Here is a 26,174-nt window from a genome sequence, read left to right as displayed (position 1 = left end):
GCTTTCAGGTATTTAACCTCTTTAGGTCTTTGTATTGACAGTCGTTGGGTTAAACAGATAGGTCGTTGAAAACTCCACCAGCTCATGGGTCATTGGGTGTTACTTTAGTTAATATTGATTAAAGACTTAAACTCCCTGTCGGGGAATCGAACCCCGGTCTGCCGCGTGACAGGCGGAGATACTGTCCACTATACTAACGAGGAGAGGTGAGAGGTGCCATGTGACCACGTCCACCCAATCAAAAAACTGCCTCAATCACTTCCTGGCAAAATTATTGTTAGCAGAGGATAGTTTCGATCTATCGACCTCTGGGTTATGGGCCCAGCACGCTTCCGCTGCGCCACTCTGCTCTTAATCACCCCAGATGGGACTTGAACCCACAATCCTTGGCTTAGGAGGCTAGTGCCTTATCCATTAGGCCACTGGGGCCCGATTGGATGCGTTTATCCACCTAATTTCTCTTGAAAACATGGCGCTATAGAGTGATATGTGCATAGGCAACTTGGTTTGCTTGTGTTTTTTGTAGACATTTTGCCTCTCATCCAAAAGGCTTGTTCACCTCTAACTGGAAGCTTTCAGGTATTTAACCTCTTAAGGTCTTTGTGTTGACAGTCGTTGGGTTAAACAGATAGGTCATTAACACCTCAAACAGCTCTTGGGTCATTGGGGTCTCCCGAGTTGAGGTGTGAACGCTATGGTTACCTACTAGTCATAGACCCAACTTGATACTGTGTGAATCATTAGAGTCACAGGACTTGGGGTGTGGTTGGGAATTAACTTGTCTGGGAAAAGATTTAGGACTGAAGTGTAGGTGGCTGACCCACAGAGGTTAAATAACAGAAATCTCCCTTAATCAGTTAGAAAAAAAAGAACCATTTTGGATTGGAAATGAACAACTTTAAGAAACACAAGCAGGACAGTCTCTATCTACGCTGTCAAGGAGGTACTGTATTAAACAGCTGTAGTCTCTCTTTGTGAAATATTTACTGACAATCACATCCTGGTAAAACATTGCTAGCAGAGGATAGTTTCGATCTATCGACCACTGGGTTATGGGCCCAGCTTGTTCCGCTGCCCCAATCTGCTGTTAATCACCCCAGATGGGTCTTGAACCCTCTGGTGAGCTCCAGGAGAAAAACCTCTGTTTCCGCCCGGTCTCGAACCGGGGACCTTTCGCGTGTTAGGCGAACGTGATAACCACTACACTACGGAAACTGATTGTGACTTTGGAAGACAGACAGCGGAGCGGCTGGTCTAAGCTGAACAATACTTGGTTAGCTCCAGCTTTTGATCTAGTCTACATGCTAAATGCTACCCGCTGTTGGCTGGTCATCATGAGGGCGAACTGCACTAATTCAAGCTCATAGTGGCCTTGATCATAAGATAATAAGAATAAGCTACATGTGATAGCAGCTATATCATGTTTTATAAATGTACTGATACAGGCTCGTTCAACCACTATAACTATGACAAGCTTTTTTTTGTGCCTGTTAACGGATGACATATGTTACAAGCTAGCAGCTATAGTGACGAGCTAACGTTGACGGCACTTGTCAAGCAAGTGAAAACAAAGAATAAGTGTTTCCGCCCGGTTTCGAACCAGGGACCTTTCGCGTGTGAGGCGAACGTGATAACCACTACACTACGGAAACTGAGTCGACAGCGGTAGGTCGTGATCGGATGGTGTTACATTAGTAAATATTGATTAAATAGGTTAAAGACTTATACTCCCCGTCGGGGAATCGAACCCCGGTCTTCCGCGTGACAGGCGGAGATACTGTCCACTATACTAACGAGGAGAGGTGAGAGGAGCCATGTGACCACGCCCACCCAATAATAAAACTGCCTCAATCACATCCTGGCAAAATAATTGTTAGCAGAGGAAATTATCAATCTCTTGGTTATGGGCCCAGCACGCATCCGCTGCTGTTAATCACCCTGTATGGGACTTGAACCCATACAGGCTGAAGCTTTCAGGTATTTAACCTCTTTAGGTCTTTGTATTGACAGTCGTTGGGTTAAACAGATAGGTCGTTGAAAACTCCACCAGCTCATGGGTCATTGGGTGTTACTTTAGTTAATATTGATTAAAGACTTATACTCCCCGTCGGGGAATCGAACCCCGGTCTTCCGCGTGACAGGCGGAGATACTGTCCACTATACTAACGAGGAGAGGTGAGAGGTGCCATGTGACCACGTCCACCCAATCAAAAAACTGCCTCAATCACTTCCTGGCAAAATTATTGTTAGCAGTGGATAGTTTCGATCTATCGACCTCTGGGTTATGGGCCCAGCACGCTTCCGCTGCGCCACTCTGCTCTTAATCACCCCAGATGGGACTTGAACCCACAATCCCTGGCTTAGGAGGCCAGTGCCTTATCCATTAGGCCACTGGGGCCCGATTGGATGCGTTTTTCCACCTAATTTCTCTTGAAAACATGGCGCTATAGAGTGATATGTGCATAGGCAACTTGGTTTGCTTGTGTTTTTTGTAGACATTTTGCCTCTCATCCAAAAGGCTTGTTCACCTCTAACTGGAAGCTTTCAGGTATTTAACCTCTTAAGGTCTTTGTGTTGACAGTCGTTGGGTTAAACAGATAGGTCATTAACACCTCGAACAGCTCTTGGGTCATTGGGGTCTCCCGAGTTGAGGTGTGAACGCTATGGTTACCTACTAGTCATAGACCCAACTTGATACTGTGTGAATCATTAGAGTCACAGGACTTGGGGTGTGGTTGGGAATTGACTTGTCTGGGAAAAGATTTAGGTCTGAAGTGTAGGTGGCTGACCCACAGAGGTTAAATAACAGAAATCTCCCTTAATCAGTTAGAAAAAAAAGAACCATTTTGGATTGGAAATGAACAACTTTAAGAAACACAAGCAGGACAGTCTCTATCTACGCTGTCAAGGAGGTACTGTATTAAACAGCTGTAGTCTCTCTTTGTGAAATATTTACTGACATCACATCCTGGTAAAAACATTGCTAGCAGAGGATAGTTTCGATCTATCGACCACTGGGTTATGGGCCCAGCTTGTTCCGCTGCCCCAATCTGCTGTTAATCACCCCAGATGGGTCTTGAACCCTCTGGTGAGCTCCAGGAGAAAAACCTCTGTTTCCGCCCGGTCTCGAACCGGGGACCTTTCGCGTGTTAGGCGAACGTGATAACCACTACACTACGGAAACTGATTGTGACTTTGGAAGACAGACAGCGGAGCGGCTGGTCTAAGCTGAACAATACTTGGTTAGCTCCAGCTTTTGATCTAGTCTACATGCTACATGCTACCCGCTGTTGGCTGGTCATCATGAGGGCGAACTGCACTAATTCAAGCTCATAGTGGCCTTGATCATAAGATAATATGAATAAGCTACATGTGATAGCACCTATATCATGTTTTATAAATGTACTGATACAGGCTCGTTCAACCACTATAACTATGACAAGCTTTTTTTTGTGCCTGTTAACGGATGACATATGTTACAAGCTAGCAGCTATAGTGACGAGCTAACGTTGACGGCACTTGTCAAGCAAGTGAAAACAAAGAATAAGTGTTTCCGCCCGGTTTCGAACCGGGGACCTTTCGCGTGTGAGGCGAACGTGATAACCACTACACTACGGAAACTGAGTCGACAGCAGTAGGTCGTGATCGGATGGTGTTACATTAGTAAATATTGATTAAATAGGTTAAAGACTTATACTCCCCGTCGGGGAATCGAACCCCGGTCTTCCGCGTGACAGGCGGAGATACTGTCCACTATACTAACGAGGAGAGGTGAGAGGTGCCATGTGACCACGCCTACCCAATAATAAAACTGCCTCAATCACATCCTGGCAAAATAATTGTTAGCAGAGGAAATTATCAATCTCTTGGTTATGGGCCCAGCACGCATCCGCTGCTATTAATCACCCTGTATGGGACTTGAACCCATACAGGCTGAAGCTTTCAGGTATTTAACCTCTTTAGGTCTTTGTATTGACAGTCGTTGGGTTAAACAGATAGGTCATTAACACCTCGAACAGCTCTTGGGTCATTGGGGTCTCCCGAGTTGAGGTGTGAACGCTATGGTTACCTACTAGTCATAGACCCAACTTGATACTGTGTGAATCATTAGAGTCACAGGACTTGGGGTGTGGTTGGGAATTGACTTGTCTGGGAAAAGATTTAGGACTGAAGTGTAGGTGGCTGACCCACAGAGGTTAAATAACAGAAATCTCCCTTAATCAGTTAGAAAAAAAAGAACCATTTTGGATTGGAAATGAACAACTTTAAGAAACACAAGCAGGACAGTCTCTATCTACGCTGTCAAGGAGGTACTGTATTAAACAGCTGTAGTCTCTCTTTGTGAAATATTTACTGACAATCACATCCTGGTAAAACATTGTTAGCAGAGGATAGTTTCGATCTATCGACCACTGGGTTATGGGCCCAGCTTGTTCCGCTGCCCCAATCTGCTGTTAATCACCCCAGATGGGTCTTGAACCCTCTGGTGAGCTCCAGGAGAAAAACCTCTGTTTCCGCCCGGTCTCGAACCGGGGACCTTTCGCGTGTTAGGCGAACGTGATAACCACTACACTACGGAAACTGATTGTGACTTTGGAAGACAGACAGCGGAGCGGCTGGTCTAAGCTGAACAATACTTGGTTAGCTCCAGCTTTTGATCTAGTCTACATGCTACATGCTACCCGCTGTTGGCTGGTCATCATAAGGGCGAACATGTGATAGCAGCTATATCATGTTTTATAAATGTACTGATACAGGCTCGTTCAACCACTATAACTATGACAAGCTTTTTTTTGTGCCTGTTAACGGATGACATATGTTACAAGCTAGCAGCTATAGTGACGAGCTAACGTTGACGGCACTTGTCAAGCAAGTGAAAACAAAGAATAAGTGTTTCCGCCCGGTTTCGAACTGGGGACCTTTCGCGTGTGAGGCGAACGTGATAACCACTACACTACGGAAACTGAGTCGACAGCAGTAGGTCGTGATCGGATGGTGTTACATTAGTAAATATTGATTAAATAGGTTAAAGACTTATACTCCCCGTCGGGGAATCGAACCCCGGTCTTCCGCGTGACAGGCGGAGATACTGTCCACTATACTAACGAGGAGAGGTGAGAGGTGCCATGTGACCAAGTCCACCCAATCAAAAAACTGCCTCAATCACTTCCTGGCAAAATTATTGTTAGCAGAGGATAGTTTCAATCTATCGACCTCTGGGTTATGGGCCCAGCACGCTTCCGCTGCGCCACTCTGCTCTTAATCACCCCAGATGGGACTTGAACCCACAATCCCTGGCTTAGGAGGCCAGTGCCTTATCTATTAGGCCACTGGGGCCCGATTGGATTCGTTTTTCCACCTAATTTCTCTTGAAAACATGGCGCTATAGAGTGATATGTGCATAGGCAACTTGGTTTGCTTGTGTTTTTTGTAGACATTTTGCCTCTCATCCAAAAGGCTTGTTCACCTCTAACTGGAAGCGTTCAGGTATTTAACCTCTTAAGGTCTTTGTGTTGACAGTCGTTGGGTTAAACAGATAGGTCATTAACACCTCGAACAGCTCTTGGGTCATTGGGGTCTCCCGAGTTGAGGTGTGAACGCTATGGTTACCTACTAGTCATAGACCCAACTTGATACTGTGTGAATCATTAGAGTCACAGGACTTGGGGTGTGGTTGGGAATTGACTTGTCTGGGAAAAGATTTAGGACTGAAGTGTAGGTGGCTGACCCACAGAGGTTAAATAACAGAAATCTCCCTTAATCAGTTAGAAAAAAAAGAACCATTTTGGATTGGAAATGAACAACTTTAAGAAACACAAGCAGGACAGTCTCTATCTACGCTGTCAAGGAGGTACTGTATTAAACAGCTGTAGTCTCTCTTTGTGAAATATTTACTGACAATCACATCCTGGTAAAACATTGCTAGCAGAGGATAGTTTCGATCTATCGACCACTGGGTTATGGGCCCAGCTTGTTCCGCTGCCCCAATCTGCTGTTAATCACCCCAGATGGGTCTTGAACCCTCTGGTGAGCTCCAGGAGAAAAACCTCTGTTTCCGCCCGGTCTCGAACCGGGGACCTTTCGCGTGTTAGGCGAACGTGATAACCACTACACTACGGAAACTGATTGTGACTTTGGAAGACAGACAGCGGAGCGGCTGGTCTAAGCTGAACAATACTTGGTTAGCTCCAGCTTTTGATCTAGTCTACATGCTACATGCTACCCGCTGTTGGCTGGTCATCATAAGGGCGAACATGTGATAGCAGCTATATCATGTTTTATAAATGTACTGATACAGGCTCGTTCAACCACTATAACTATGACAAGCTTTTTTTTGTGCCTGTTAACGGATGACATATGTTACAAGCTAGCAGCTATAGTGACGAGCTAACGTTGACGGCACTTGTCAAGCAAGTGAAAACAAAGAATAAGTGTTTCCGCCCGGTTTCGAACTGGGGACCTTTCGCGTGTGAGGCGAACGTGATAACCACTACACTACGGAAACTGAGTCGACAGCAGTAGGTCGTGATCGGATGGTGTTACATTAGTAAATATTGATTAAATAGGTTAAAGACTTATACTCCCCGTCGGGGAATCGAACCCCGGTCTTCCGCGTGACAGGCGGAGATACTGTCCACTATACTAACGAGGGGAGGTGAGAGGTGCCATGTGACCACGTCCACCCAATCCAAAAACTGCCTCAATCACTTCCTGGCAAAATTATTGTTAGCAGAGGATAGTTTCAATCTATCGACCTCTGGGTTATGGGCCCAGCACGCTTCCGCTGCGCCACTCTGCTCTTAATCACCCCAGATGGGACTTGAACCCACAATCCCTGGCTTAGGAGGCCAGTGCCTTATCTATTAGGCCACTGGGGCCCGATTGGATTCGTTTTTCCACCTAATTTCTCTTGAAAACATGGCGCTATAGAGTGATATGTGCATAGGCAACTTGGTTTGCTTGTGTTTTTTGTAGACATTTTGCCTCTCATCCAAAAGGCTTGTTCACCTCTAACTGGAAGCTTTCAGGTATTTAACCTCTTAAGGTCTTTGTGTTGACAGTCGTTGGGTTAAACAGATAGGTCATTAACACCTCGAACAGCTCTTGGGTCATTGGGGTCTCCCGAGTTGAGGTGTGAACGCTATGGTTACCTACTAGTCATAGACCCAACTTGATACTGTGTGAATCATTAGAGTCACAGGACTTGGGGTGTGGTTGGGAATTGACTTGTCTGGGAAAAGATTTAGGTCTGAAGTGTAGGTGGCTGACCCACAGAGGTTAAATAACAGAAATCTCCCTTAATCAGTTAGAAAAAAAAGAACCATTTTGGATTGGAAATGAACAACTTTAAGAAACACAAGCAGGACAGTCTCTATCTACGCTGTCAAGGAGGTACTGTATTAAACAGCTGTAGTCTCTCTTTGTGAAATATTTACTGACATCACATCCTGGTAAAAACATTGCTAGCAGAGGATAGTTTCGATCTATCGACCACTGGGTTATGGGCCCAGCTTGTTCCGCTGCCCCAATCTGCTGTTAATCACCCCAGATGGGTCTTGAACCCTCTGGTGAGCTCCAGGAGAAAAACCTCTGTTTCCGCCCGGTCTCGAACCGGGGACCTTTCGCGTGTTAGGCGAACGTGATAACCACTACACTACGGAAACTGATTGTGACTTTGGAAGACAGACAGCGGAGCGGCTGGTCTAAGCTGAACAATACTTGGTTAGCTCCAGCTTTTGATCTAGTCTACATGCTACATGCTACCCGCTGTTGGCTGGTCATCATGAGGGCGAACTGCACTAATTCAAGCTCATAGTGGCCTTGATCATAAGATAATATGAATAAGCTACATGTGATAGCACCTATATCATGTTTTATAAATGTACTGATACAGGCTCGTTCAACCACTATAACTATGACAAGCTTTTTTTTGTGCCTGTTAACGGATGACATATGTTACAAGCTAGCAGCTATAGTGACGAGCTAACGTTGACGGCACTTGTCAAGCAAGTGAAAACAAAGAATAAGTGTTTCCGCCCGGTTTCGAACCGGGGACCTTTCGCGTGTGAGGCGAACGTGATAACCACTACACTACGGAAACTGAGTCGACAGCAGTAGGTCGTGATCGGATGGTGTTACATTAGTAAATATTGATTAAATAGGTTAAAGACTTATACTCCCCGTCGGGGAATCGAACCCCGGTCTTCCGCGTGACAGGCGGAGATACTGTCCACTATACTAACGAGGAGAGGTGAGAGGTGCCATGTGACCACGCCTACCCAATAATAAAACTGCCTCAATCACATCCTGGCAAAATAATTGTTAGCAGAGGAAATTATCAATCTCTTGGTTATGGGCCCAGCACGCATCCGCTGCTATTAATCACCCTGTATGGGACTTGAACCCATACAGGCTGAAGCTTTCAGGTATTTAACCTCTTTAGGTCTTTGTATTGACAGTCGTTGGGTTAAACAGATAGGTCATTAACACCTCGAACAGCTCTTGGGTCATTGGGGTCTCCCGAGTTGAGGTGTGAACGCTATGGTTACCTACTAGTCATAGACCCAACTTGATACTGTGTGAATCATTAGAGTCACAGGACTTGGGGTGTGGTTGGGAATTGACTTGTCTGGGAAAAGATTTAGGACTGAAGTGTAGGTGGCTGACCCACAGAGGTTAAATAACAGAAATCTCCCTTAATCAGTTAGAAAAAAAAGAACCATTTTGGATTGGAAATGAACAACTTTAAGAAACACAAGCAGGACAGTCTCTATCTACGCTGTCAAGGAGGTACTGTATTAAACAGCTGTAGTCTCTCTTTGTGAAATATTTACTGACAATCACATCCTGGTAAAACATTGTTAGCAGAGGATAGTTTCGATCTATCGACCACTGGGTTATGGGCCCAGCTTGTTCCGCTGCCCCAATCTGCTGTTAATCACCCCAGATGGGTCTTGAACCCTCTGGTGAGCTCCAGGAGAAAAACCTCTGTTTCCGCCCGGTCTCGAACCGGGGACCTTTCGCGTGTTAGGCGAACGTGATAACCACTACACTACGGAAACTGATTGTGACTTTGGAAGACAGACAGCGGAGCGGCTGGTCTAAGCTGAACAATACTTGGTTAGCTCCAGCTTTTGATCTAGTCTACATGCTACATGCTACCCGCTGTTGGCTGGTCATCATAAGGGCGAACATGTGATAGCAGCTATATCATGTTTTATAAATGTACTGATACAGGCTCGTTCAACCACTATAACTATGACAAGCTTTTTTTTGTGCCTGTTAACGGATGACATATGTTACAAGCTAGCAGCTATAGTGACGAGCTAACGTTGACGGCACTTGTCAAGCAAGTGAAAACAAAGAATAAGTGTTTCCGCCCGGTTTCGAACTGGGGACCTTTCGCGTGTGAGGCGAACGTGATAACCACTACACTACGGAAACTGAGTCGACAGCAGTAGGTCGTGATCGGATGGTGTTACATTAGTAAATATTGATTAAATAGGTTAAAGACTTATACTCCCCGTCGGGGAATCGAACCCCGGTCTTCCGCGTGACAGGCGGAGATACTGTCCACTATACTAACGAGGAGAGGTGAGAGGTGCCATGTGACCAAGTCCACCCAATCAAAAAACTGCCTCAATCACTTCCTGGCAAAATTATTGTTAGCAGAGGATAGTTTCAATCTATCGACCTCTGGGTTATGGGCCCAGCACGCTTCCGCTGCGCCACTCTGCTCTTAATCACCCCAGATGGGACTTGAACCCACAATCCCTGGCTTAGGAGGCCAGTGCCTTATCTATTAGGCCACTGGGGCCCGATTGGATTCGTTTTTCCACCTAATTTCTCTTGAAAACATGGCGCTATAGAGTGATATGTGCATAGGCAACTTGGTTTGCTTGTGTTTTTTGTAGACATTTTGCCTCTCATCCAAAAGGCTTGTTCACCTCTAACTGGAAGCGTTCAGGTATTTAACCTCTTAAGGTCTTTGTGTTGACAGTCGTTGGGTTAAACAGATAGGTCATTAACACCTCGAACAGCTCTTGGGTCATTGGGGTCTCCCGAGTTGAGGTGTGAACGCTATGGTTACCTACTAGTCATAGACCCAACTTGATACTGTGTGAATCATTAGAGTCACAGGACTTGGGGTGTGGTTGGGAATTGACTTGTCTGGGAAAAGATTTAGGACTGAAGTGTAGGTGGCTGACCCACAGAGGTTAAATAACAGAAATCTCCCTTAATCAGTTAGAAAAAAAAGAACCATTTTGGATTGGAAATGAACAACTTTAAGAAACACAAGCAGGACAGTCTCTATCTACGCTGTCAAGGAGGTACTGTATTAAACAGCTGTAGTCTCTCTTTGTGAAATATTTACTGACAATCACATCCTGGTAAAACATTGCTAGCAGAGGATAGTTTCGATCTATCGACCACTGGGTTATGGGCCCAGCTTGTTCCGCTGCCCCAATCTGCTGTTAATCACCCCAGATGGGTCTTGAACCCTCTGGTGAGCTCCAGGAGAAAAACCTCTGTTTCCGCCCGGTCTCGAACCGGGGACCTTTCGCGTGTTAGGCGAACGTGATAACCACTACACTACGGAAACTGATTGTGACTTTGGAAGACAGACAGCGGAGCGGCTGGTCTAAGCTGAACAATACTTGGTTAGCTCCAGCTTTTGATCTAGTCTACATGCTACATGCTACCCGCTGTTGGCTGGTCATCATAAGGGCGAACATGTGATAGCAGCTATATCATGTTTTATAAATGTACTGATACAGGCTCGTTCAACCACTATAACTATGACAAGCTTTTTTTTGTGCCTGTTAACGGATGACATATGTTACAAGCTAGCAGCTATAGTGACGAGCTAACGTTGACGGCACTTGTCAAGCAAGTGAAAACAAAGAATAAGTGTTTCCGCCCGGTTTCGAACTGGGGACCTTTCGCGTGTGAGGCGAACGTGATAACCACTACACTACGGAAACTGAGTCGACAGCAGTAGGTCGTGATCGGATGGTGTTACATTAGTAAATATTGATTAAATAGGTTAAAGACTTATACTCCCCGTCGGGGAATCGAACCCCGGTCTTCCGCGTGACAGGCGGAGATACTGTCCACTATACTAACGAGGGGAGGTGAGAGGTGCCATGTGACCACGTCCACCCAATCAAAAAACTGCCTCAATCACTTCCTGGCAAAATTATTGTTAGCAGAGGATAGTTTCAATCTATCGACCTCTGGGTTATGGGCCCAGCACGCTTCCGCTGCGCCACTCTGCTCTTAATCACCCCAGATGGGACTTGAACCCACAATCCCTGGCTTAGGAGGCCAGTGCCTTATCTATTAGGCCACTGGGGCCCGATTGGATTCGTTTTTCCACCTAATTTCTCTTGAAAACATGGCGCTATAGAGTGATATGTGCATAGGCAACTTGGTTTGCTTGTGTTTTTTGTAGACATTTTGCCTCTCATCCAAAAGGCTTGTTCACCTCTAACTGGAAGCGTTCAGGTATTTAACCTCTTAAGGTCTTTGTGTTGACAGTCGTTGGGTTAAACAGATAGGTCATTAACACCTCGAACAGCTCTTGGGTCATTGGGGTCTCCCGAGTTGAGGTGTGAACGCTATGGTTACCTACTAGTCATAGACCCAACTTGATACTGTGTGAATCATTAGAGTCACAGGACTTGGGGTGTGGTTGGGAATTGACTTGTCTGGGAAAAGATTTAGGACTGAAGTGTAGGTGGCTGACCCACAGAGGTTAAATAACAGAAATCTCCCTTAATCAGTTAGAAAAAAAAGAACCATTTTGGATTGGAAATGAACAACTTTAAGAAACACAAGCAGGACAGTCTCTATCTACGCTGTCAAGGAGGTACTGTATTAAACAGCTGTAGTCTCTCTTTGTGAAATATTTACTGACAATCACATCCTGGTAAAACATTGCTAGCAGAGGATAGTTTCGATCTATCGACCACTGGGTTATGGGCCCAGCTTGTTCCGCTGCCCCAATCTGCTGTTAATCACCCCAGATGGGTCTTGAACCCTCTGGTGAGCTCCAGGAGAAAAACCTCTGTTTCCGCCCGGTCTCGAACCGGGGACCTTTCGCGTGTTAGGCGAACGTGATAACCACTACACTACGGAAACTGATTGTGACTTTGGAAGACAGACAGCGGAGCGGCTGGTCTAAGCTGAACAATACTTGGTTAGCTCCAGCTTTTGATCTAGTCTACATGCTACATGCTACCCGCTGTTGGCTGGTCATCATAAGGGCGAACATGTGATAGCAGCTATATCATGTTTTATAAATGTACTGATACAGGCTCGTTCAACCACTATAACTATGACAAGCTTTTTTTTGTGCCTGTTAACGGATGACATATGTTACAAGCTAGCAGCTATAGTGACGAGCTAACGTTGACGGCACTTGTCAAGCAAGTGAAAACAAAGAATAAGTGTTTCCGCCCGGTTTCGAACTGGGGACCTTTCGCGTGTGAGGCGAACGTGATAACCACTACACTACGGAAACTGAGTCGACAGCAGTAGGTCGTGATCGGATGGTGTTACATTAGTAAATATTGATTAAATAGGTTAAAGACTTATACTCCCCGTCGGGGAATCGAACCCCGGTCTTCCGCGTGACAGGCGGAGATACTGTCCACTATACTAACGAGGGGAGGTGAGAGGTGCCATGTGACCACGTCCACCCAATCCAAAAACTGCCTCAATCACTTCCTGGCAAAATTATTGTTAGCAGAGGATAGTTTCAATCTATCGACCTCTGGGTTATGGGCCCAGCACGCTTCCGCTGCGCCACTCTGCTCTTAATCACCCCAGATGGGACTTGAACCCACAATCCCTGGCTTAGGAGGCCAGTGCCTTATCTATTAGGCCACTGGGGCCCGATTGGATTCGTTTTTCCACCTAATTTCTCTTGAAAACATGGCGCTATAGAGTGATATGTGCATAGGCAACTTGGTTTGCTTGTGTTTTTTGTAGACATTTTGCCTCTCATCCAAAAGGCTTGTTCACCTCTAACTGGAAGCTTTCAGGTATTTAACCTCTTAAGGTCTTTGTGTTGACAGTCGTTGGGTTAAACAGATAGGTCATTAACACCTCGAACAGCTCTTGGGTCATTGGGGTCTCCCGAGTTGAGGTGTGAACGCTATGGTTACCTACTAGTCATAGACCCAACTTGATACTGTGTGAATCATTAGAGTCACAGGACTTGGGGTGTGGTTGGGAATTGACTTGTCTGGGAAAAGATTTAGGTCTGAAGTGTAGGTGGCTGACCCACAGAGGTTAAATAACAGAAATCTCCCTTAATCAGTTAGAAAAAAAAGAACCATTTTGGATTGGAAATGAACAACTTTAAGAAACACAAGCAGGACAGTCTCTATCTACGCTGTCAAGGAGGTACTGTATTAAACAGCTGTAGTCTCTCTTTGTGAAATATTTACTGACATCACATCCTGGTAAAAACATTGCTAGCAGAGGATAGTTTCGATCTATCGACCACTGGGTTATGGGCCCAGCTTGTTCCGCTGCCCCAATCTGCTGTTAATCACCCCAGATGGGTCTTGAACCCTCTGGTGAGCTCCAGGAGAAAAACCTCTGTTTCCGCCCGGTCTCGAACCGGGGACCTTTCGCGTGTTAGGCGAACGTGATAACCACTACACTACGGAAACTGATTGTGACTTTGGAAGACAGACAGCGGAGCGGCTGGTCTAAGCTGAACAATACTTGGTTAGCTCCAGCTTTTGATCTAGTCTACATGCTACATGCTACCCGCTGTTGGCTGGTCATCATGAGGGCGAACTGCACTAATTCAAGCTCATAGTGGCCTTGATCATAAGATAATATGAATAAGCTACATGTGATAGCACCTATATCATGTTTTATAAATGTACTGATACAGGCTCGTTCAACCACTATAACTATGACAAGCTTTTTTTTGTGCCTGTTAACGGATGACATATGTTACAAGCTAGCAGCTATAGTGACGAGCTAACGTTGACGGCACTTGTCAAGCAAGTGAAAACAAAGAATAAGTGTTTCCGCCCGGTTTCGAACCGGGGACCTTTCGCGTGTGAGGCGAACGTGATAACCACTACACTACGGAAACTGAGTCGACAGCAGTAGGTCGTGATCGGATGGTGTTACATTAGTAAATATTGATTAAATAGGTTAAAGACTTATACTCCCCGTCGGGGAATCGAACCCCGGTCTTCCGCGTGACAGGCGGAGATACTGTCCACTATACTAACGAGGAGAGGTGAGAGGTGCCATGTGACCACGCCTACCCAATAATAAAACTGCCTCAATCACATCCTGGCAAAATAATTGTTAGCAGAGGAAATTATCAATCTCTTGGTTATGGGCCCAGCACGCATCCGCTGCTATTAATCACCCTGTATGGGACTTGAACCCATACAGGCTGAAGCTTTCAGGTATTTAACCTCTTTAGGTCTTTGTATTGACAGTCGTTGGGTTAAACAGATAGGTCATTAACACCTCGAACAGCTCTTGGGTCATTGGGGTCTCCCGAGTTGAGGTGTGAACGCTATGGTTACCTACTAGTCATAGACCCAACTTGATACTGTGTGAATCATTAGAGTCACAGGACTTGGGGTGTGGTTGGGAATTGACTTGTCTGGGAAAAGATTTAGGACTGAAGTGTAGGTGGCTGACCCACAGAGGTTAAATAACAGAAATCTCCCTTAATCAGTTAGAAAAAAAAGAACCATTTTGGATTGGAAATGAACAACTTTAAGAAACACAAGCAGGACAGTCTCTATCTACGCTGTCAAGGAGGTACTGTATTAAACAGCTGTAGTCTCTCTTTGTGAAATATTTACTGACAATCACATCCTGGTAAAACATTGTTAGCAGAGGATAGTTTCGATCTATCGACCACTGGGTTATGGGCCCAGCTTGTTCCGCTGCCCCAATCTGCTGTTAATCACCCCAGATGGGTCTTGAACCCTCTGGTGAGCTCCAGGAGAAAAACCTCTGTTTCCGCCCGGTCTCGAACCGGGGACCTTTCGCGTGTTAGGCGAACGTGATAACCACTACACTACGGAAACTGATTGTGACTTTGGAAGACAGACAGCGGAGCGGCTGGTCTAAGCTGAACAATACTTGGTTAGCTCCAGCTTTTGATCTAGTCTACATGCTACATGCTACCCGCTGTTGGCTGGTCATCATAAGGGCGAACATGTGATAGCAGCTATATCATGTTTTATAAATGTACTGATACAGGCTCGTTCAACCACTATAACTATGACAAGCTTTTTTTTGTGCCTGTTAACGGATGACATATGTTACAAGCTAGCAGCTATAGTGACGAGCTAACGTTGACGGCACTTGTCAAGCAAGTGAAAACAAAGAATAAGTGTTTCCGCCCGGTTTCGAACTGGGGACCTTTCGCGTGTGAGGCGAACGTGATAACCACTACACTACGGAAACTGAGTCGACAGCAGTAGGTCGTGATCGGATGGTGTTACATTAGTAAATATTGATTAAATAGGTTAAAGACTTATACTCCCCGTCGGGGAATCGAACCCCGGTCTTCCGCGTGACAGGCGGAGATACTGTCCACTATACTAACGAGGAGAGGTGAGAGGTGCCATGTGACCAAGTCCACCCAATCAAAAAACTGCCTCAATCACTTCCTGGCAAAATTATTGTTAGCAGAGGATAGTTTCAATCTATCGACCTCTGGGTTATGGGCCCAGCACGCTTCCGCTGCGCCACTCTGCTCTTAATCACCCCAGATGGGACTTGAACCCACAATCCCTGGCTTAGGAGGCCAGTGCCTTATCTATTAGGCCACTGGGGCCCGATTGGATTCGTTTTTCCACCTAATTTCTCTTGAAAACATGGCGCTATAGAGTGATATGTGCATAGGCAACTTGGTTTGCTTGTGTTTTTTGTAGACATTTTGCCTCTCATCCAAAAGGCTTGTTCACCTCTAACTGGAAGCGTTCAGGTATTTAACCTCTTAAGGTCTTTGTGTTGACAGTCGTTGGGTTAAACAGATAGGTCATTAACACCTCGAACAGCTCTTGGGTCATTGGGGTCTCCCGAGTTGAGGTGTGAACGCTATGGTTACCTACTAGTCATAGACCCAACTTGATACTGTGTGAATCATTAGAGTCACAGGACTTGGGGTGTGGTTGGGAATTGACTTGTCTGGGAAAAGATTTAGGACTGAAGTGTAGGTGGCTGACCCACAGAGGTTAAATAACAGAAATCTCCCTTAATCAGTTAGAAAAAAAAGAACCATTTTGGATTGGAAATGAACAACTTTAAGAAACACAAGCAGGACAGTCTCTATCTACGCTGTCAAGGAGGTACTGTATTAAACAGCTGTAGTCTCTCTTTGTGAAATATTTACTGACAATCACATCCTGGTAAAACATTGCTAGCAGAGGATAGTTTCGATCTATCGACCACTGGGTTATGGGCCCAGCTTGTTCCGCTGCCCCAATCTGCTGTTAATCACCCCAGATGGGTCTTGAACCCTCTGGTGAGCTCCAGGAGAAAAACCTCTGTTTCCGCCCGGTCTCGAACCGGGGACCTTTCGCGTGTTAGGCGAACGTGATAACCACTACACTACGGAAACTGATTGTGACTTTGGAAGACAGACAGCGGAGCGGCTGGTCTAAGCTGAACAATACTTGGTTAGCTCCAGCTTTTGATCTAGTCTACATGCTACATGCTACCCGCTGTTGGCTGGTCATCATAAGGGCGAACATGTGATAGCAGCTATATCATGTTTTATAAATGTACTGATACAGGCTCGTTCAACCACTATAACTATGACAAGCTTTTTTTTGTGCCTGTTAACGGATGACATATGTTACAAGCTAGCAGCTATAGTGACGAGCTAACGTTGACGGCACTTGTCAAGCAAGTGAAAACAAAGAATAAGTGTTTCCGCCCGGTTTCGAACTGGGGACCTTTCGCGTGTGAGGCGAACGTGATAACCACTACACTACGGAAACTGAGTCGACAGCAGTAGGTCGTGATCGGATGGTGTTACATTAGTAAATATTGATTAAATAGGTTAAAGACTTATACTCCCCGTCGGGGAATCGAACCCCGGTCTTCCGCGTGACAGGCGGAGATACTGTCCACTATACTAACGAGGGGAGGTGAGAGGTGCCATGTGACCACGTCCACCCAATCAAAAAACTGCCTCAATCACTTCCTGGCAAAATTATTGTTAGCAGAGGATAGTTTCAATCTATCGACCTCTGGGTTATGGGCCCAGCACGCTTCCGCTGCGCCACTCTGCTCTTAATCACCCCAGATGGGACTTGAACCCACAATCCCTGGCTTAGGAGGCCAGTGCCTTATCTATTAGGCCACTGGGGCCCGATTGGATTCGTTTTTCCACCTAATTTCTCTTGAAAACATGGCGCTATAGAGTGATATGTGCATAGGCAACTTGGTTTGCTTGTGTTTTTTGTAGACATTTTGCCTCTCATCCAAAAGGCTTGTTCACCTCTAACTGGAAGCTTTCAGGTATTTAACCTCTTAAGGTCTTTGTGTTGACAGTCGTTGGGTTAAACAGATAGGTCATTAACACCTCGAACAGCTCTTGGGTCATTGGGGTCTCCCGAGTTGAGGTGTGAACGCTATGGTTACCTACTAGTCATAGACCCAACTTGATACTGTGTGAATCATTAGAGTCACAGGACTTGGGGTGTGGTTGGGAATTGACTTGTCTGGGAAAAGATTTAGGACTGAAGTGTAGGTGGCTGACCCACAGAGGTTAAATAACAGAAATCTCCCTTAATCAGTTAGAAAAAAAAGAACCATTTTGGATTGGAAATGAACAACTTTAAGAAACACAAGCAGGACAGTCTCTATCTACGCTGTCAAGGAGGTACTGTATTAAACAGCTGTAGTCTCTCTTTGTGAAATATTTACTGACAATCACATCCTGGTAAAACATTGCTAGCAGAGGATAGTTTCGATCTATCGCCACTGGGTTATGGGCCCAGCTTGTTCCGCTGCCCCAATCTGCTGTTAATCACCCCAGATGGGTCTTGAACCCTCTGGTGAGCTCCAGGAGAAAAACCTCTGTTTCCGCCCGGTCTCGAACCGGGGACCTTTCGCGTGTTAGGCGAACGTGATAACCACTACACTACGGAAACTGATTGTGACTTTGGAAGACAGACAGCGGAGCGGCTGGTCTAAGCTGAACAATACTTGGTTAGCTCCAGCTTTTGATCTAGTCTACATGCTACATGCTACCCGCTGTTGGCTGGTCATCATAAGGGCGAACATGTGATAGCAGCTATATCATGTTTTATAAATGTACTGATACAGGCTCGTTCAACCACTATAACTATGACAAGCTTTTTTTTGTGCCTGTTAACGGATGACATATGTTACAAGCTAGCAGCTATAGTGACGAGCTAACGTTGACGGCACTTGTCAAGCAAGTGAAAACAAAGAATAAGTGTTTCCGCCCGGTTTAGAACTGGGGACCTTTCGCGTGTGAGGCGAACGTGATAACCACTACACTACGGAAACTGAGTCGACAGCAGTAGGTCGTGATCGGATGGTGTTACATTAGTAAATATTGATTAAATAGGTTAAAGACTTATACTCCCCGTCGGGGAATCGAACCCCGGTCTTCCGCGTGACAGGCGGAGATACTGTCCACTATACTAACGAGGAGAGGTGAGAGGTGCCATGTGACCACGTCCACCCAATCAAAAAACTGCCTCAATCACTTCCTGGCAAAATTATTGTTAGCAGAGGATAGTTTCGATCTATCGACCTCTGGGTTATGGGCCCAGCACGCTTCCGCTGCGCCACTCTGCTCTTAATCACCCCAGATGGGACTTGAACCCACAATCCCTGGCTTAGGAGGCCAGTGCCTTATCCATTAGGCCACTGGGGCCCGATTGGATGCGTTTTTCCACCTAATTTCTCTTGAAAACATGGCGCTATAGAGTGATATGTGCATAGGCAACTTGGTTTGCTTGTGTTTTTTGTAGACATTTTGCCTCTCATCCAAAAGGCTTGTTCACCTCTAACTGGAAGCTTTCAGGTATTTAACCTCTTAAGGTCTTTGTGTTGACAGTCGTTGGGTTAAACAGATAGGTCATTAACACCTCGAACAGCTCTTGGGTCATTGGGGTCTCCCGAGTTTAGGTGTGAACGCTATGGTTACCTACTAGTCATAGACCCAACTTGATACTGTGTGAATCATTAGAGTCACAGGACTTGGGGTGTGGTTGGGAATTGACTTGTCTGGGAAAAGATTTAGGACTGAAGTGTAGGTGGCTGACCCACAGAGGTTAAATAACAGAAATCTCCCTTAATCAGTTAGAAAAAAAAGAACCATTTTGGATTGGAAATGAACAACTTTAAGAAACACAATCAGGACAGTCTCTATCTACGCTGTCAAGGAGGTACTGTATTAAACAGCTGTAGTCTCTCTTTGTGAAATATTTACTGACAATCACATCCTGGTAAAACATTGCTAGCAGAGGATAGTTTCGATCTATCGACCACTGGGTTATGGGCCCAGCTTGTTCCGCTGCCCCAATCTGCTGTTAATCACCCCAGATGGGTCTTGAACCCTCTGGTGAGCTCCAGGAGAAAAACCTCTGTTTCCGCCCGGTCTCGAACCGGGGACCTTTCGCGTGTTAGGCGAACGTGATAACCACTACACTACGGAAACTGATTGTGACTTTTGAAGACAGACAGCGGAGCGGCTGGTCTAAGCTGAACAATACTTGGTTAGCTCCAGCTTTTGATCTAGTCTACATGCTACATGCTACCCGCTGTTGGCTGGTCATCATGAGGGCGAACTGCACTAATTCAAGCTCATAGTGGCCTTGATCATAAGATAATATGAATAAGCTACATGTGATAGCACCTATATCATGTTTTATAAATGTACTGATACAGGCTCGTTCAACCACTATAGCTATGACAAGCTTTTTTTTGTGCCTGTTAACGGATGACATATGTTACAAGCTAGCAGCTATAGTGACGAGCTAACGTTGACGGCACTTGTCAAGCAAGTGAAAACAAAGAATAAGTGTTTCCGCCCGGTTTCGAACCGGGGACCTTTCGCGTGTGAGGCGAACGTGATAACCACTACACTACGGAAACTGAGTCGACAGCAGTAGGTCGTGATCGGATGGTGTTACATTAGTAAATATTGATTAAATAGGTTAAAGACTTATACTCCCCGTCGGGGAATCGAACCCCGGTCTTCCGCGTGACAGGCGGAGATACTGTCCACTATACTAACGAGGAGAGGTGAGAGGTGCCATGTGACCACGCCCACCCAATAATAAAACTGCCTCAATCACATCCTGGCAAAATAATTGTTAGCAGAGGAAATTATCAATCTCTTGGTTATGGGCCCAGCACGCATCCGCTGCTGTTAATCACCCTGTATGGGACTTGAACCCATACAGGCTGAAGCTTTCAGGTATTTAACCTCTTTAGGTCTTTGTATTGACAGTCGTTGGGTTAAACAGATAGGTCATTAACACCTCGAACAGCTCTTGGGTCTATGGGGTCTCCCGAGTTGAGGTGTGAACGCTATGGTTACCTACTAGTCATAGACCCAACTTGATACTGTGTGAATCATTAGAGTCACAGGACTTGGGGTGTGGTTGGGAATTGACTTGTCTGGGAAAAGATTTAGGACTGAAGTGTAGGTGGCTGACCCACAGAGGTTAAATAACAGAAATCTCCCTTAATCAGTTAGAAAAAAAAGAACCATTTTGGATTGGAAATGAACAACTTTAAGAAACACAAGCAGGACAGTCTCTATCTACGCTGTCAAGGAGGTACTGTATTAAACAGCTGTAGTCTCTCTTTGTGAAATATTTACTGACAATCACATCCTGGTAAAACATTGCTAGCAGAGGATAGTTTCGATCTATCGACCACTGGGTTATGGGCCCAGCTTGTTCCGCTGCCCCAATCTGCTGTTAATCACCCCAGATGGGTCTTGAACCCTCTGGTGAGCTCCAGGAGAAAAACCTCTGTTTCCGCCCGGTCTCGAACCGGGGACCTTTCGCGTGTTAGGCGAACGTGATAACCACTACACTACAGAAACTGATTGTGACTTTGGAAGACAGACAGCGGAGCGGCTGGTCTAAGCTGAACAATACTTGGTTAGCTCCAGCTTTTGATCTAGTCTACATGCTACATGCTACCCGCTGTTGGCTGGTCATCATAAGGGCGAACATGTGATAGCAGCTATATCATGTTTTATAAATGTACTGATACAGGCTCGTTCAACCACTATAACTATGACAAGCTTTTTTTTGTGCCTGTTAACGGATGACATATGTTACAAGCTAGCAGCTATAGTGACGAGCTAACGTTGACGGCACTTGTCAAGCAAGTGAAAACAAAGAATAAGTGTTTCCGCCCGGTTTCGAACTGGGGACCTTTCGCGTGTGAGGCGAACGTGATAACCACTACACTACGGAAACTGAGTCGACAGCAGTAGGTCGTGATCGGATGGTGTTACATTAGTAAATATTGATTAAATAGGTTAAAGACTTATACTCCCCGTCGGGGAATCGAACCCCGGTCTTCCGCGTGACAGGCGGAGATACTGTCCACTATACTAACGAGGAGAGGTGAGAGGTGCCATGTGACCACGCCCACCCAATAATAAAACTGCCTCAATCACATCCTGGCAAAATAATTGTTAGCAGAGGATAGTTTCAATCTATCGACCTCTGGGTTATGGGCCCAGCACGCTTCCGCTGCGCCACTCTGCTCTTAATCACCCCAGATGGGACTTGAACCCACAATCCCTGGCTTAGGAGGCCAGTGCCTTATCTATTAGGCCACTGGGGCCCGATTGGATTCGTTTTTCCACCTAATTTCTCTTGAAAACATGGCGCTATAGAGTGATATGTGCATAGGCAACTTGGTTTGCTTGTGTTTTTTGTAGACATTTTGCCTCTCATCCAAAAGGCTTGTTCACCTCTAACTGGAAGCTTTCAGGTATTTAACCTCTTAAGGTCTTTGTGTTGACAGTCGTTGGGTTAAACAGATAGGTCATTAACACCTCGAACAGCTCTTGGGTCATTGGGGTCTCCCGAGTTGAGGTGTGAACGCTATGGTTACCTACTAGTCATAGACCCAACTTGATACTGTGTGAATCATTAGAGTCACAGGACTTGGGGTGTGGTTGGGAATTGACTTGTCTGGGAAAAGATTTAGGACTGAAGTGTAGGTGGCTGACCCACAGAGGTTAAATAACAGAAATCTCCCTTAATCAGTTAGAAAAAAAAGAACCATTTTGGATTGGAAATGAACAACTTTAAGAAACACAAGCAGGACAGTCTCTATCTACGCTGTCAAGGAGGTACTGTATTAAACAGCTGTAGTCTCTCTTTGTGAAATATTTACTGACAATCACATCCTGGTAAAACATTGCTAGCAGAGGATAGTTTCGATCTATCGACCACTGGGTTATGGGCCCAGCTTGTTCCGCTGCCCCAATCTGCTGTTAATCACCCCAGATGGGTCTTGAACCCTCTGGTGAGCTCCAGGAGAAAAACCTCTGTTTCCGCCCGGTCTCGAACCGGGGACCTTTCGCGTGTTAGGCGAACGTGATAACCACTACGCTACGGAAACTGATTGTGACTTTGGAAGACAGACAGCGGAGCGGCTGGTCTAAGCTGAACAATACTTGGTTAGCTCCAGCTTTTGATCTAGTCTACATGCTACATGCTACCCGCTGTTGGCTGGTCATCATAAGGGCGAACATGTGATAGCAGCTATATCATGTTTTATAAATGTACTGATACAGGCTCGTTCAACCACTATAACTATGACAAGCTTTTTTTTGTGCCTGTTAACGGATGACATATGTTACAAGCTAGCAGCTATAGTGACGAGCTAACGTTGACGGCACTTGTCAAGCAAGTGAAAACAAAGAATAAGTGTTTCCGCCCGGTTTAGAACTGGGGACCTTTCGCGTGTGAGGCGAACGTGATAACCACTAACCACTCTCATCCAAAAGGCTTGTTCACCTCTAACTGGAAGCTTTCAGGTATTTAACCTCTTAAGGTCTTTGTGTTGACAGTCGTTGGGTTAAACAGATAGGTCATTAACACCTCGAACAGCTCTTGGGTCATTGGGGTCTCCCGAGTTGAGGTGTGAACGCTATGGTTACCTACTGACATAGACCCAACTTGATACTGTGTGAATCATTAGAGTCACAGGACTTGGGGTGTGGTTGGGAATTGACTTGTCTGGGAAAAGATTTAGGACTGAAGTGTAGGTGGCTGACCCACAGAGGTTAAATAACAGAAATCTCCCTTAATCAGTTAGAAAAAAAAGAACCATTTTGGATTGGAAATGAACAACTTTAAGAAACACAAGCAGGACAGTCTCTATCTACGCTGTCAAGGAGGTACTGTATTAAACAGCTGTAGTCTCTCTTTGTGAAATATTTACTGACAATCACATCCTGGTAAAACATTGCTAGCAGAGGATAGTTTCGATCTATCGACCACTGGGTTATGGGCCCAGCTTGTTCCGCTGCCCCAATCTGCTGTTAATCACCCCAGATGGGTCTTGAACCCTCTGGTGAGCTCCAGGAGAAAAACCTCTGTTTCCGCCCGGTCTCGAACCGGGGACCTTTCGCGTGTTAGGCGAACGTGATAACCACTACACTACGGAAACTGATTGTGACTTTTGAAGACAGACAGCGGAGCGGCTGGTCTAAGCTGAACAATACTTGGTTAGCTCCAGCTTTTGATCTAGTCTACATGCTACATGCTACCCGCTGTTGGCTGGTCATCATGAGGGCGAACTGCACTAATTCAAGCTCATAGTGGCCTTGATCATAAGATAATATGAATAAGCTACATGTGATAGCACCTATATCATGTTTTATAAATGTACTGATACAGGCTCGTTCAACCACTATAGCTATGACAAGCTTTTTTTTGTGCCTGTTAACGGATGACATATGTTACAAGCTAGCAGCTATAGTGACGAGCTAACGTTGACGGCACTTGTCAAGCAAGTGAAAACAAAGAATAAGTGTTTCCGCCCGGTTTCGAACCGGGGACCTTTCGCGTGTGAGGCGAACGTGATAACCACTACACTACGGAAACTGAGTCGACAGCAGTAGGTCGTGATCGGATGGTGTTACATTAGTAAATATTGATTAAATAGGTTAAAGACTTATACTCCCCGTCGGGGAATCGAACCCCGGTCTTCCGCGTGACAGGCGGAGATACTGTCCACTATACTAACGAGGAGAGGTGAGAGGTGCCATGTGACCACGTCCACCCAATCAAAAAACTGCCTCAATCACATCCTGGCAAAATAATTGTTAGCAGAGGAAATTATCAATCTCTTGGTTATGGGCCCAGCACGCATCCGCTGCTGTTAATCACCCTGTATGGGACTTGAACCCATACAGGCTGAAGCTTTCAGGTATTTAACCTCTTTAGGTCTTTGTATTGACAGTCGTTGGGTTAAACAGATAGGTCGTTGAAAACTCCACCAGCTCATGGGTCATTGGGTGTTACTTTAGTTAATATTGATTAAAGACTTATACTCCCCGTCGGGGAATCGAACCCCGGTCTTCCGCGTGACAGGCGGAGATACTGTCCACTATACTAACGAGGAGAGGTGAGAGGTGCCATGTGACCACGTCCACCCAATCAAAAAACTGCCTCAATCACTTCCTGGCAAAATTATTGTTAGCAGAGGATAGTTTCGATCTATCGACCTCTGGGTTATGGGCCCAGCACGCTTCCGCTGCGCCACTCTGCTCTTAATCACCCCAGATGGGACTTGAACCCACAATCCCTGGCTTAGGAGGCCAGTGCCTTATCCATTAGGCCACTGGGGCCCGATTGGATGCGTTTTTCCACCTAATTTCTCTTGAAAACATGGCGCTATAGAGTGATATGTGCATAGGCAACTTGGTTTGCTTGTGTTTTTTGTAGACATTTTGCCTCTCATCCAAAAGGCTTGTTCACCTCTAACTGGAAGCTTTCAGGTATTTAACCTCTTAAGGTCTTTGTGTTGACAGTCGTTGGGTTAAACAGATAGGTCATTAACACCTCGAACAGCTCTTGGGTCATTGGGGTCTCCCGAGTTTAGGTGTGAACGCTATGGTTACCTACTAGTCATAGACCCAACTTGATACTGTGTGAATCATTAGAGTCACAGGACTTGGGGTGTGGTTGGGAATTGACTTGTCTGGGAAAAGATTTAGGACTGAAGTGTAGGTGGCTGACCCACAGAGGTTAAATAACAGAAATCTCCCTTAATCAGTTAGAAAAAAAAGAACCATTTTGGATTGGAAATGAACAACTTTAAGAAACACAATCAGGACAGTCTCTATCTACGCTGTCAAGGAGGTACTGTATTAAACAGCTGTAGTCTCTCTTTGTGAAATATTTACTGACAATCACATCCTGGTAAAACATTGCTAGCAGAGGATAGTTTCGATCTATCGACCACTGGGTTATGGGCCCAGCTTGTTCCGCTGCCCCAATCTGCTGTTAATCACCCCAGATGGGTCTTGAACCCTCTGGTGAGCTCCAGGAGAAAAACCTCTGTTTCCGCCCGGTCTCGAACCGGGGACCTTTCGCGTGTTAGGCGAACGTGATAACCACTACACTACGGAAACTGATTGTGACTTTGGAAGACAGACAGCGGAGCGGCTGATCTAAGCTGAACAATACTTGGTTAGCTCCAGCTTTTGATCTAGTCTACATGCTACATGCTACCCGCTGTTGGCTGGTCATCATGAGGGCGAACTGCACTAATTCAAGCTCATAGTGGCCTTGATCATAAGATAATATGAATAAGCTACATGTGATAGCAGCTATATCATGTTTTATAAATGTACTGATACAGGCTCGTTCAACCACTATAACTACGACAAGCTTTTTTTTGTGCCTGTTAACGGATGACATATGTTGCAAGCTAGCAGCTATAGTGACGAGCTAACGTTGACGGCACTTGTCAAGCAAGTGAAAACAAAGAATAAGTGTTTCCGCCCGGTTTCGAACCGGGGACCTTTCGCGTGTGAGGCGAACGTGATAACCACTACACTACGGAAACTGAGTCGACAGCAGTAGGTCGTGATCGGATGGTGTTACATTAGTAAATATTGATTAAATAGGTTAAAGACT

At 45.6% G+C, this 26,174-nt stretch overlaps 1 protein-coding gene and 61 non-coding genes across 62 annotated transcripts in view; 1 reads left to right on the top strand and 61 right to left on the bottom strand.

The window, feature by feature from the left end:
* The window catches only part of sema3h (sema domain, immunoglobulin domain (Ig), short basic domain, secreted, (semaphorin) 3H), a 180,098-nt gene that overhangs the window by 3,721 nt on the left and 150,203 nt on the right, over positions 1-26,174 (top strand). The gene's annotated exons all lie outside the window — the stretch shown is intronic.
* trnav-aac (transfer RNA valine (anticodon AAC)) lies at positions 1,143-1,215 on the bottom strand. The gene has a single exon. It is a non-coding gene; the product is annotated as a tRNA-Val (tRNA).
* trnav-cac (transfer RNA valine (anticodon CAC)) lies at positions 1,580-1,652 on the bottom strand. The gene has a single exon. It is a non-coding gene; the product is annotated as a tRNA-Val (tRNA).
* trnad-guc (transfer RNA aspartic acid (anticodon GUC)) lies at positions 1,728-1,799 on the bottom strand. Its single transcript has one exon. It is a non-coding gene; the product is annotated as a tRNA-Asp (tRNA).
* Positions 2,101-2,172, bottom strand: trnad-guc (transfer RNA aspartic acid (anticodon GUC)). Its single transcript has one exon. It is a non-coding gene; the product is annotated as a tRNA-Asp (tRNA).
* Positions 2,326-2,398, bottom strand: trnar-ccu (transfer RNA arginine (anticodon CCU)). Its single transcript has one exon. It is a non-coding gene; the product is annotated as a tRNA-Arg (tRNA).
* Positions 3,112-3,184, bottom strand: trnav-aac (transfer RNA valine (anticodon AAC)). Its single transcript has one exon. It is a non-coding gene; the product is annotated as a tRNA-Val (tRNA).
* trnav-cac (transfer RNA valine (anticodon CAC)) lies at positions 3,549-3,621 on the bottom strand. Its single transcript has one exon. It is a non-coding gene; the product is annotated as a tRNA-Val (tRNA).
* Positions 3,697-3,768, bottom strand: trnad-guc (transfer RNA aspartic acid (anticodon GUC)). The gene has a single exon. It is a non-coding gene; the product is annotated as a tRNA-Asp (tRNA).
* trnav-aac (transfer RNA valine (anticodon AAC)) lies at positions 4,510-4,582 on the bottom strand. The gene has a single exon. It is a non-coding gene; the product is annotated as a tRNA-Val (tRNA).
* trnav-cac (transfer RNA valine (anticodon CAC)) lies at positions 4,892-4,964 on the bottom strand. Its single transcript has one exon. It is a non-coding gene; the product is annotated as a tRNA-Val (tRNA).
* Positions 5,040-5,111, bottom strand: trnad-guc (transfer RNA aspartic acid (anticodon GUC)). Its single transcript has one exon. It is a non-coding gene; the product is annotated as a tRNA-Asp (tRNA).
* On the bottom strand, positions 5,265-5,337 carry trnar-ccu (transfer RNA arginine (anticodon CCU)). Its single transcript has one exon. It is a non-coding gene; the product is annotated as a tRNA-Arg (tRNA).
* On the bottom strand, positions 6,051-6,123 carry trnav-aac (transfer RNA valine (anticodon AAC)). Its single transcript has one exon. It is a non-coding gene; the product is annotated as a tRNA-Val (tRNA).
* On the bottom strand, positions 6,433-6,505 carry trnav-cac (transfer RNA valine (anticodon CAC)). The gene has a single exon. It is a non-coding gene; the product is annotated as a tRNA-Val (tRNA).
* On the bottom strand, positions 6,581-6,654 carry trnad-guc (transfer RNA aspartic acid (anticodon GUC)). The gene has a single exon. It is a non-coding gene; the product is annotated as a tRNA-Asp (tRNA).
* On the bottom strand, positions 6,806-6,878 carry trnar-ccu (transfer RNA arginine (anticodon CCU)). Its single transcript has one exon. It is a non-coding gene; the product is annotated as a tRNA-Arg (tRNA).
* On the bottom strand, positions 7,592-7,664 carry trnav-aac (transfer RNA valine (anticodon AAC)). Its single transcript has one exon. It is a non-coding gene; the product is annotated as a tRNA-Val (tRNA).
* On the bottom strand, positions 8,029-8,101 carry trnav-cac (transfer RNA valine (anticodon CAC)). The gene has a single exon. It is a non-coding gene; the product is annotated as a tRNA-Val (tRNA).
* On the bottom strand, positions 8,177-8,248 carry trnad-guc (transfer RNA aspartic acid (anticodon GUC)). The gene has a single exon. It is a non-coding gene; the product is annotated as a tRNA-Asp (tRNA).
* trnav-aac (transfer RNA valine (anticodon AAC)) lies at positions 8,990-9,062 on the bottom strand. Its single transcript has one exon. It is a non-coding gene; the product is annotated as a tRNA-Val (tRNA).
* trnav-cac (transfer RNA valine (anticodon CAC)) lies at positions 9,372-9,444 on the bottom strand. Its single transcript has one exon. It is a non-coding gene; the product is annotated as a tRNA-Val (tRNA).
* Positions 9,520-9,591, bottom strand: trnad-guc (transfer RNA aspartic acid (anticodon GUC)). The gene has a single exon. It is a non-coding gene; the product is annotated as a tRNA-Asp (tRNA).
* On the bottom strand, positions 9,745-9,817 carry trnar-ccu (transfer RNA arginine (anticodon CCU)). The gene has a single exon. It is a non-coding gene; the product is annotated as a tRNA-Arg (tRNA).
* trnav-aac (transfer RNA valine (anticodon AAC)) lies at positions 10,531-10,603 on the bottom strand. The gene has a single exon. It is a non-coding gene; the product is annotated as a tRNA-Val (tRNA).
* trnav-cac (transfer RNA valine (anticodon CAC)) lies at positions 10,913-10,985 on the bottom strand. The gene has a single exon. It is a non-coding gene; the product is annotated as a tRNA-Val (tRNA).
* On the bottom strand, positions 11,061-11,134 carry trnad-guc (transfer RNA aspartic acid (anticodon GUC)). Its single transcript has one exon. It is a non-coding gene; the product is annotated as a tRNA-Asp (tRNA).
* Positions 11,286-11,358, bottom strand: trnar-ccu (transfer RNA arginine (anticodon CCU)). The gene has a single exon. It is a non-coding gene; the product is annotated as a tRNA-Arg (tRNA).
* trnav-aac (transfer RNA valine (anticodon AAC)) lies at positions 12,072-12,144 on the bottom strand. Its single transcript has one exon. It is a non-coding gene; the product is annotated as a tRNA-Val (tRNA).
* trnav-cac (transfer RNA valine (anticodon CAC)) lies at positions 12,454-12,526 on the bottom strand. Its single transcript has one exon. It is a non-coding gene; the product is annotated as a tRNA-Val (tRNA).
* On the bottom strand, positions 12,602-12,675 carry trnad-guc (transfer RNA aspartic acid (anticodon GUC)). The gene has a single exon. It is a non-coding gene; the product is annotated as a tRNA-Asp (tRNA).
* On the bottom strand, positions 12,827-12,899 carry trnar-ccu (transfer RNA arginine (anticodon CCU)). The gene has a single exon. It is a non-coding gene; the product is annotated as a tRNA-Arg (tRNA).
* On the bottom strand, positions 13,613-13,685 carry trnav-aac (transfer RNA valine (anticodon AAC)). The gene has a single exon. It is a non-coding gene; the product is annotated as a tRNA-Val (tRNA).
* trnav-cac (transfer RNA valine (anticodon CAC)) lies at positions 14,050-14,122 on the bottom strand. Its single transcript has one exon. It is a non-coding gene; the product is annotated as a tRNA-Val (tRNA).
* Positions 14,198-14,269, bottom strand: trnad-guc (transfer RNA aspartic acid (anticodon GUC)). The gene has a single exon. It is a non-coding gene; the product is annotated as a tRNA-Asp (tRNA).
* Positions 15,011-15,083, bottom strand: trnav-aac (transfer RNA valine (anticodon AAC)). Its single transcript has one exon. It is a non-coding gene; the product is annotated as a tRNA-Val (tRNA).
* Positions 15,393-15,465, bottom strand: trnav-cac (transfer RNA valine (anticodon CAC)). The gene has a single exon. It is a non-coding gene; the product is annotated as a tRNA-Val (tRNA).
* trnad-guc (transfer RNA aspartic acid (anticodon GUC)) lies at positions 15,541-15,612 on the bottom strand. Its single transcript has one exon. It is a non-coding gene; the product is annotated as a tRNA-Asp (tRNA).
* Positions 15,766-15,838, bottom strand: trnar-ccu (transfer RNA arginine (anticodon CCU)). The gene has a single exon. It is a non-coding gene; the product is annotated as a tRNA-Arg (tRNA).
* Positions 16,552-16,624, bottom strand: trnav-aac (transfer RNA valine (anticodon AAC)). The gene has a single exon. It is a non-coding gene; the product is annotated as a tRNA-Val (tRNA).
* On the bottom strand, positions 16,934-17,006 carry trnav-cac (transfer RNA valine (anticodon CAC)). Its single transcript has one exon. It is a non-coding gene; the product is annotated as a tRNA-Val (tRNA).
* trnad-guc (transfer RNA aspartic acid (anticodon GUC)) lies at positions 17,082-17,155 on the bottom strand. The gene has a single exon. It is a non-coding gene; the product is annotated as a tRNA-Asp (tRNA).
* trnar-ccu (transfer RNA arginine (anticodon CCU)) lies at positions 17,307-17,379 on the bottom strand. The gene has a single exon. It is a non-coding gene; the product is annotated as a tRNA-Arg (tRNA).
* trnav-aac (transfer RNA valine (anticodon AAC)) lies at positions 18,092-18,164 on the bottom strand. The gene has a single exon. It is a non-coding gene; the product is annotated as a tRNA-Val (tRNA).
* trnav-cac (transfer RNA valine (anticodon CAC)) lies at positions 18,474-18,546 on the bottom strand. Its single transcript has one exon. It is a non-coding gene; the product is annotated as a tRNA-Val (tRNA).
* Positions 18,622-18,693, bottom strand: trnad-guc (transfer RNA aspartic acid (anticodon GUC)). Its single transcript has one exon. It is a non-coding gene; the product is annotated as a tRNA-Asp (tRNA).
* On the bottom strand, positions 18,847-18,919 carry trnar-ccu (transfer RNA arginine (anticodon CCU)). The gene has a single exon. It is a non-coding gene; the product is annotated as a tRNA-Arg (tRNA).
* Positions 19,633-19,705, bottom strand: trnav-aac (transfer RNA valine (anticodon AAC)). Its single transcript has one exon. It is a non-coding gene; the product is annotated as a tRNA-Val (tRNA).
* On the bottom strand, positions 20,070-20,142 carry trnav-cac (transfer RNA valine (anticodon CAC)). Its single transcript has one exon. It is a non-coding gene; the product is annotated as a tRNA-Val (tRNA).
* trnad-guc (transfer RNA aspartic acid (anticodon GUC)) lies at positions 20,218-20,289 on the bottom strand. Its single transcript has one exon. It is a non-coding gene; the product is annotated as a tRNA-Asp (tRNA).
* Positions 21,031-21,103, bottom strand: trnav-aac (transfer RNA valine (anticodon AAC)). The gene has a single exon. It is a non-coding gene; the product is annotated as a tRNA-Val (tRNA).
* On the bottom strand, positions 21,413-21,485 carry trnav-cac (transfer RNA valine (anticodon CAC)). The gene has a single exon. It is a non-coding gene; the product is annotated as a tRNA-Val (tRNA).
* Positions 21,561-21,632, bottom strand: trnad-guc (transfer RNA aspartic acid (anticodon GUC)). Its single transcript has one exon. It is a non-coding gene; the product is annotated as a tRNA-Asp (tRNA).
* trnar-ccu (transfer RNA arginine (anticodon CCU)) lies at positions 21,786-21,858 on the bottom strand. The gene has a single exon. It is a non-coding gene; the product is annotated as a tRNA-Arg (tRNA).
* trnav-aac (transfer RNA valine (anticodon AAC)) lies at positions 22,572-22,644 on the bottom strand. The gene has a single exon. It is a non-coding gene; the product is annotated as a tRNA-Val (tRNA).
* Positions 23,625-23,697, bottom strand: trnav-aac (transfer RNA valine (anticodon AAC)). The gene has a single exon. It is a non-coding gene; the product is annotated as a tRNA-Val (tRNA).
* Positions 24,062-24,134, bottom strand: trnav-cac (transfer RNA valine (anticodon CAC)). Its single transcript has one exon. It is a non-coding gene; the product is annotated as a tRNA-Val (tRNA).
* trnad-guc (transfer RNA aspartic acid (anticodon GUC)) lies at positions 24,210-24,281 on the bottom strand. Its single transcript has one exon. It is a non-coding gene; the product is annotated as a tRNA-Asp (tRNA).
* On the bottom strand, positions 24,583-24,654 carry trnad-guc (transfer RNA aspartic acid (anticodon GUC)). The gene has a single exon. It is a non-coding gene; the product is annotated as a tRNA-Asp (tRNA).
* Positions 24,808-24,880, bottom strand: trnar-ccu (transfer RNA arginine (anticodon CCU)). Its single transcript has one exon. It is a non-coding gene; the product is annotated as a tRNA-Arg (tRNA).
* On the bottom strand, positions 25,594-25,666 carry trnav-aac (transfer RNA valine (anticodon AAC)). The gene has a single exon. It is a non-coding gene; the product is annotated as a tRNA-Val (tRNA).
* trnav-cac (transfer RNA valine (anticodon CAC)) lies at positions 26,031-26,103 on the bottom strand. Its single transcript has one exon. It is a non-coding gene; the product is annotated as a tRNA-Val (tRNA).

Source organism: Pleuronectes platessa, chromosome 6 (genome assembly GCF_947347685.1).
Source record: "Pleuronectes platessa chromosome 6, fPlePla1.1, whole genome shotgun sequence".
Lineage (NCBI taxonomy): Eukaryota > Metazoa > Chordata > Actinopteri > Pleuronectiformes > Pleuronectidae > Pleuronectes > Pleuronectes platessa.
Note: the sequence above shows the minus strand (reverse complement) of the source record. Positions and strands in the feature narration are given on the sequence as shown.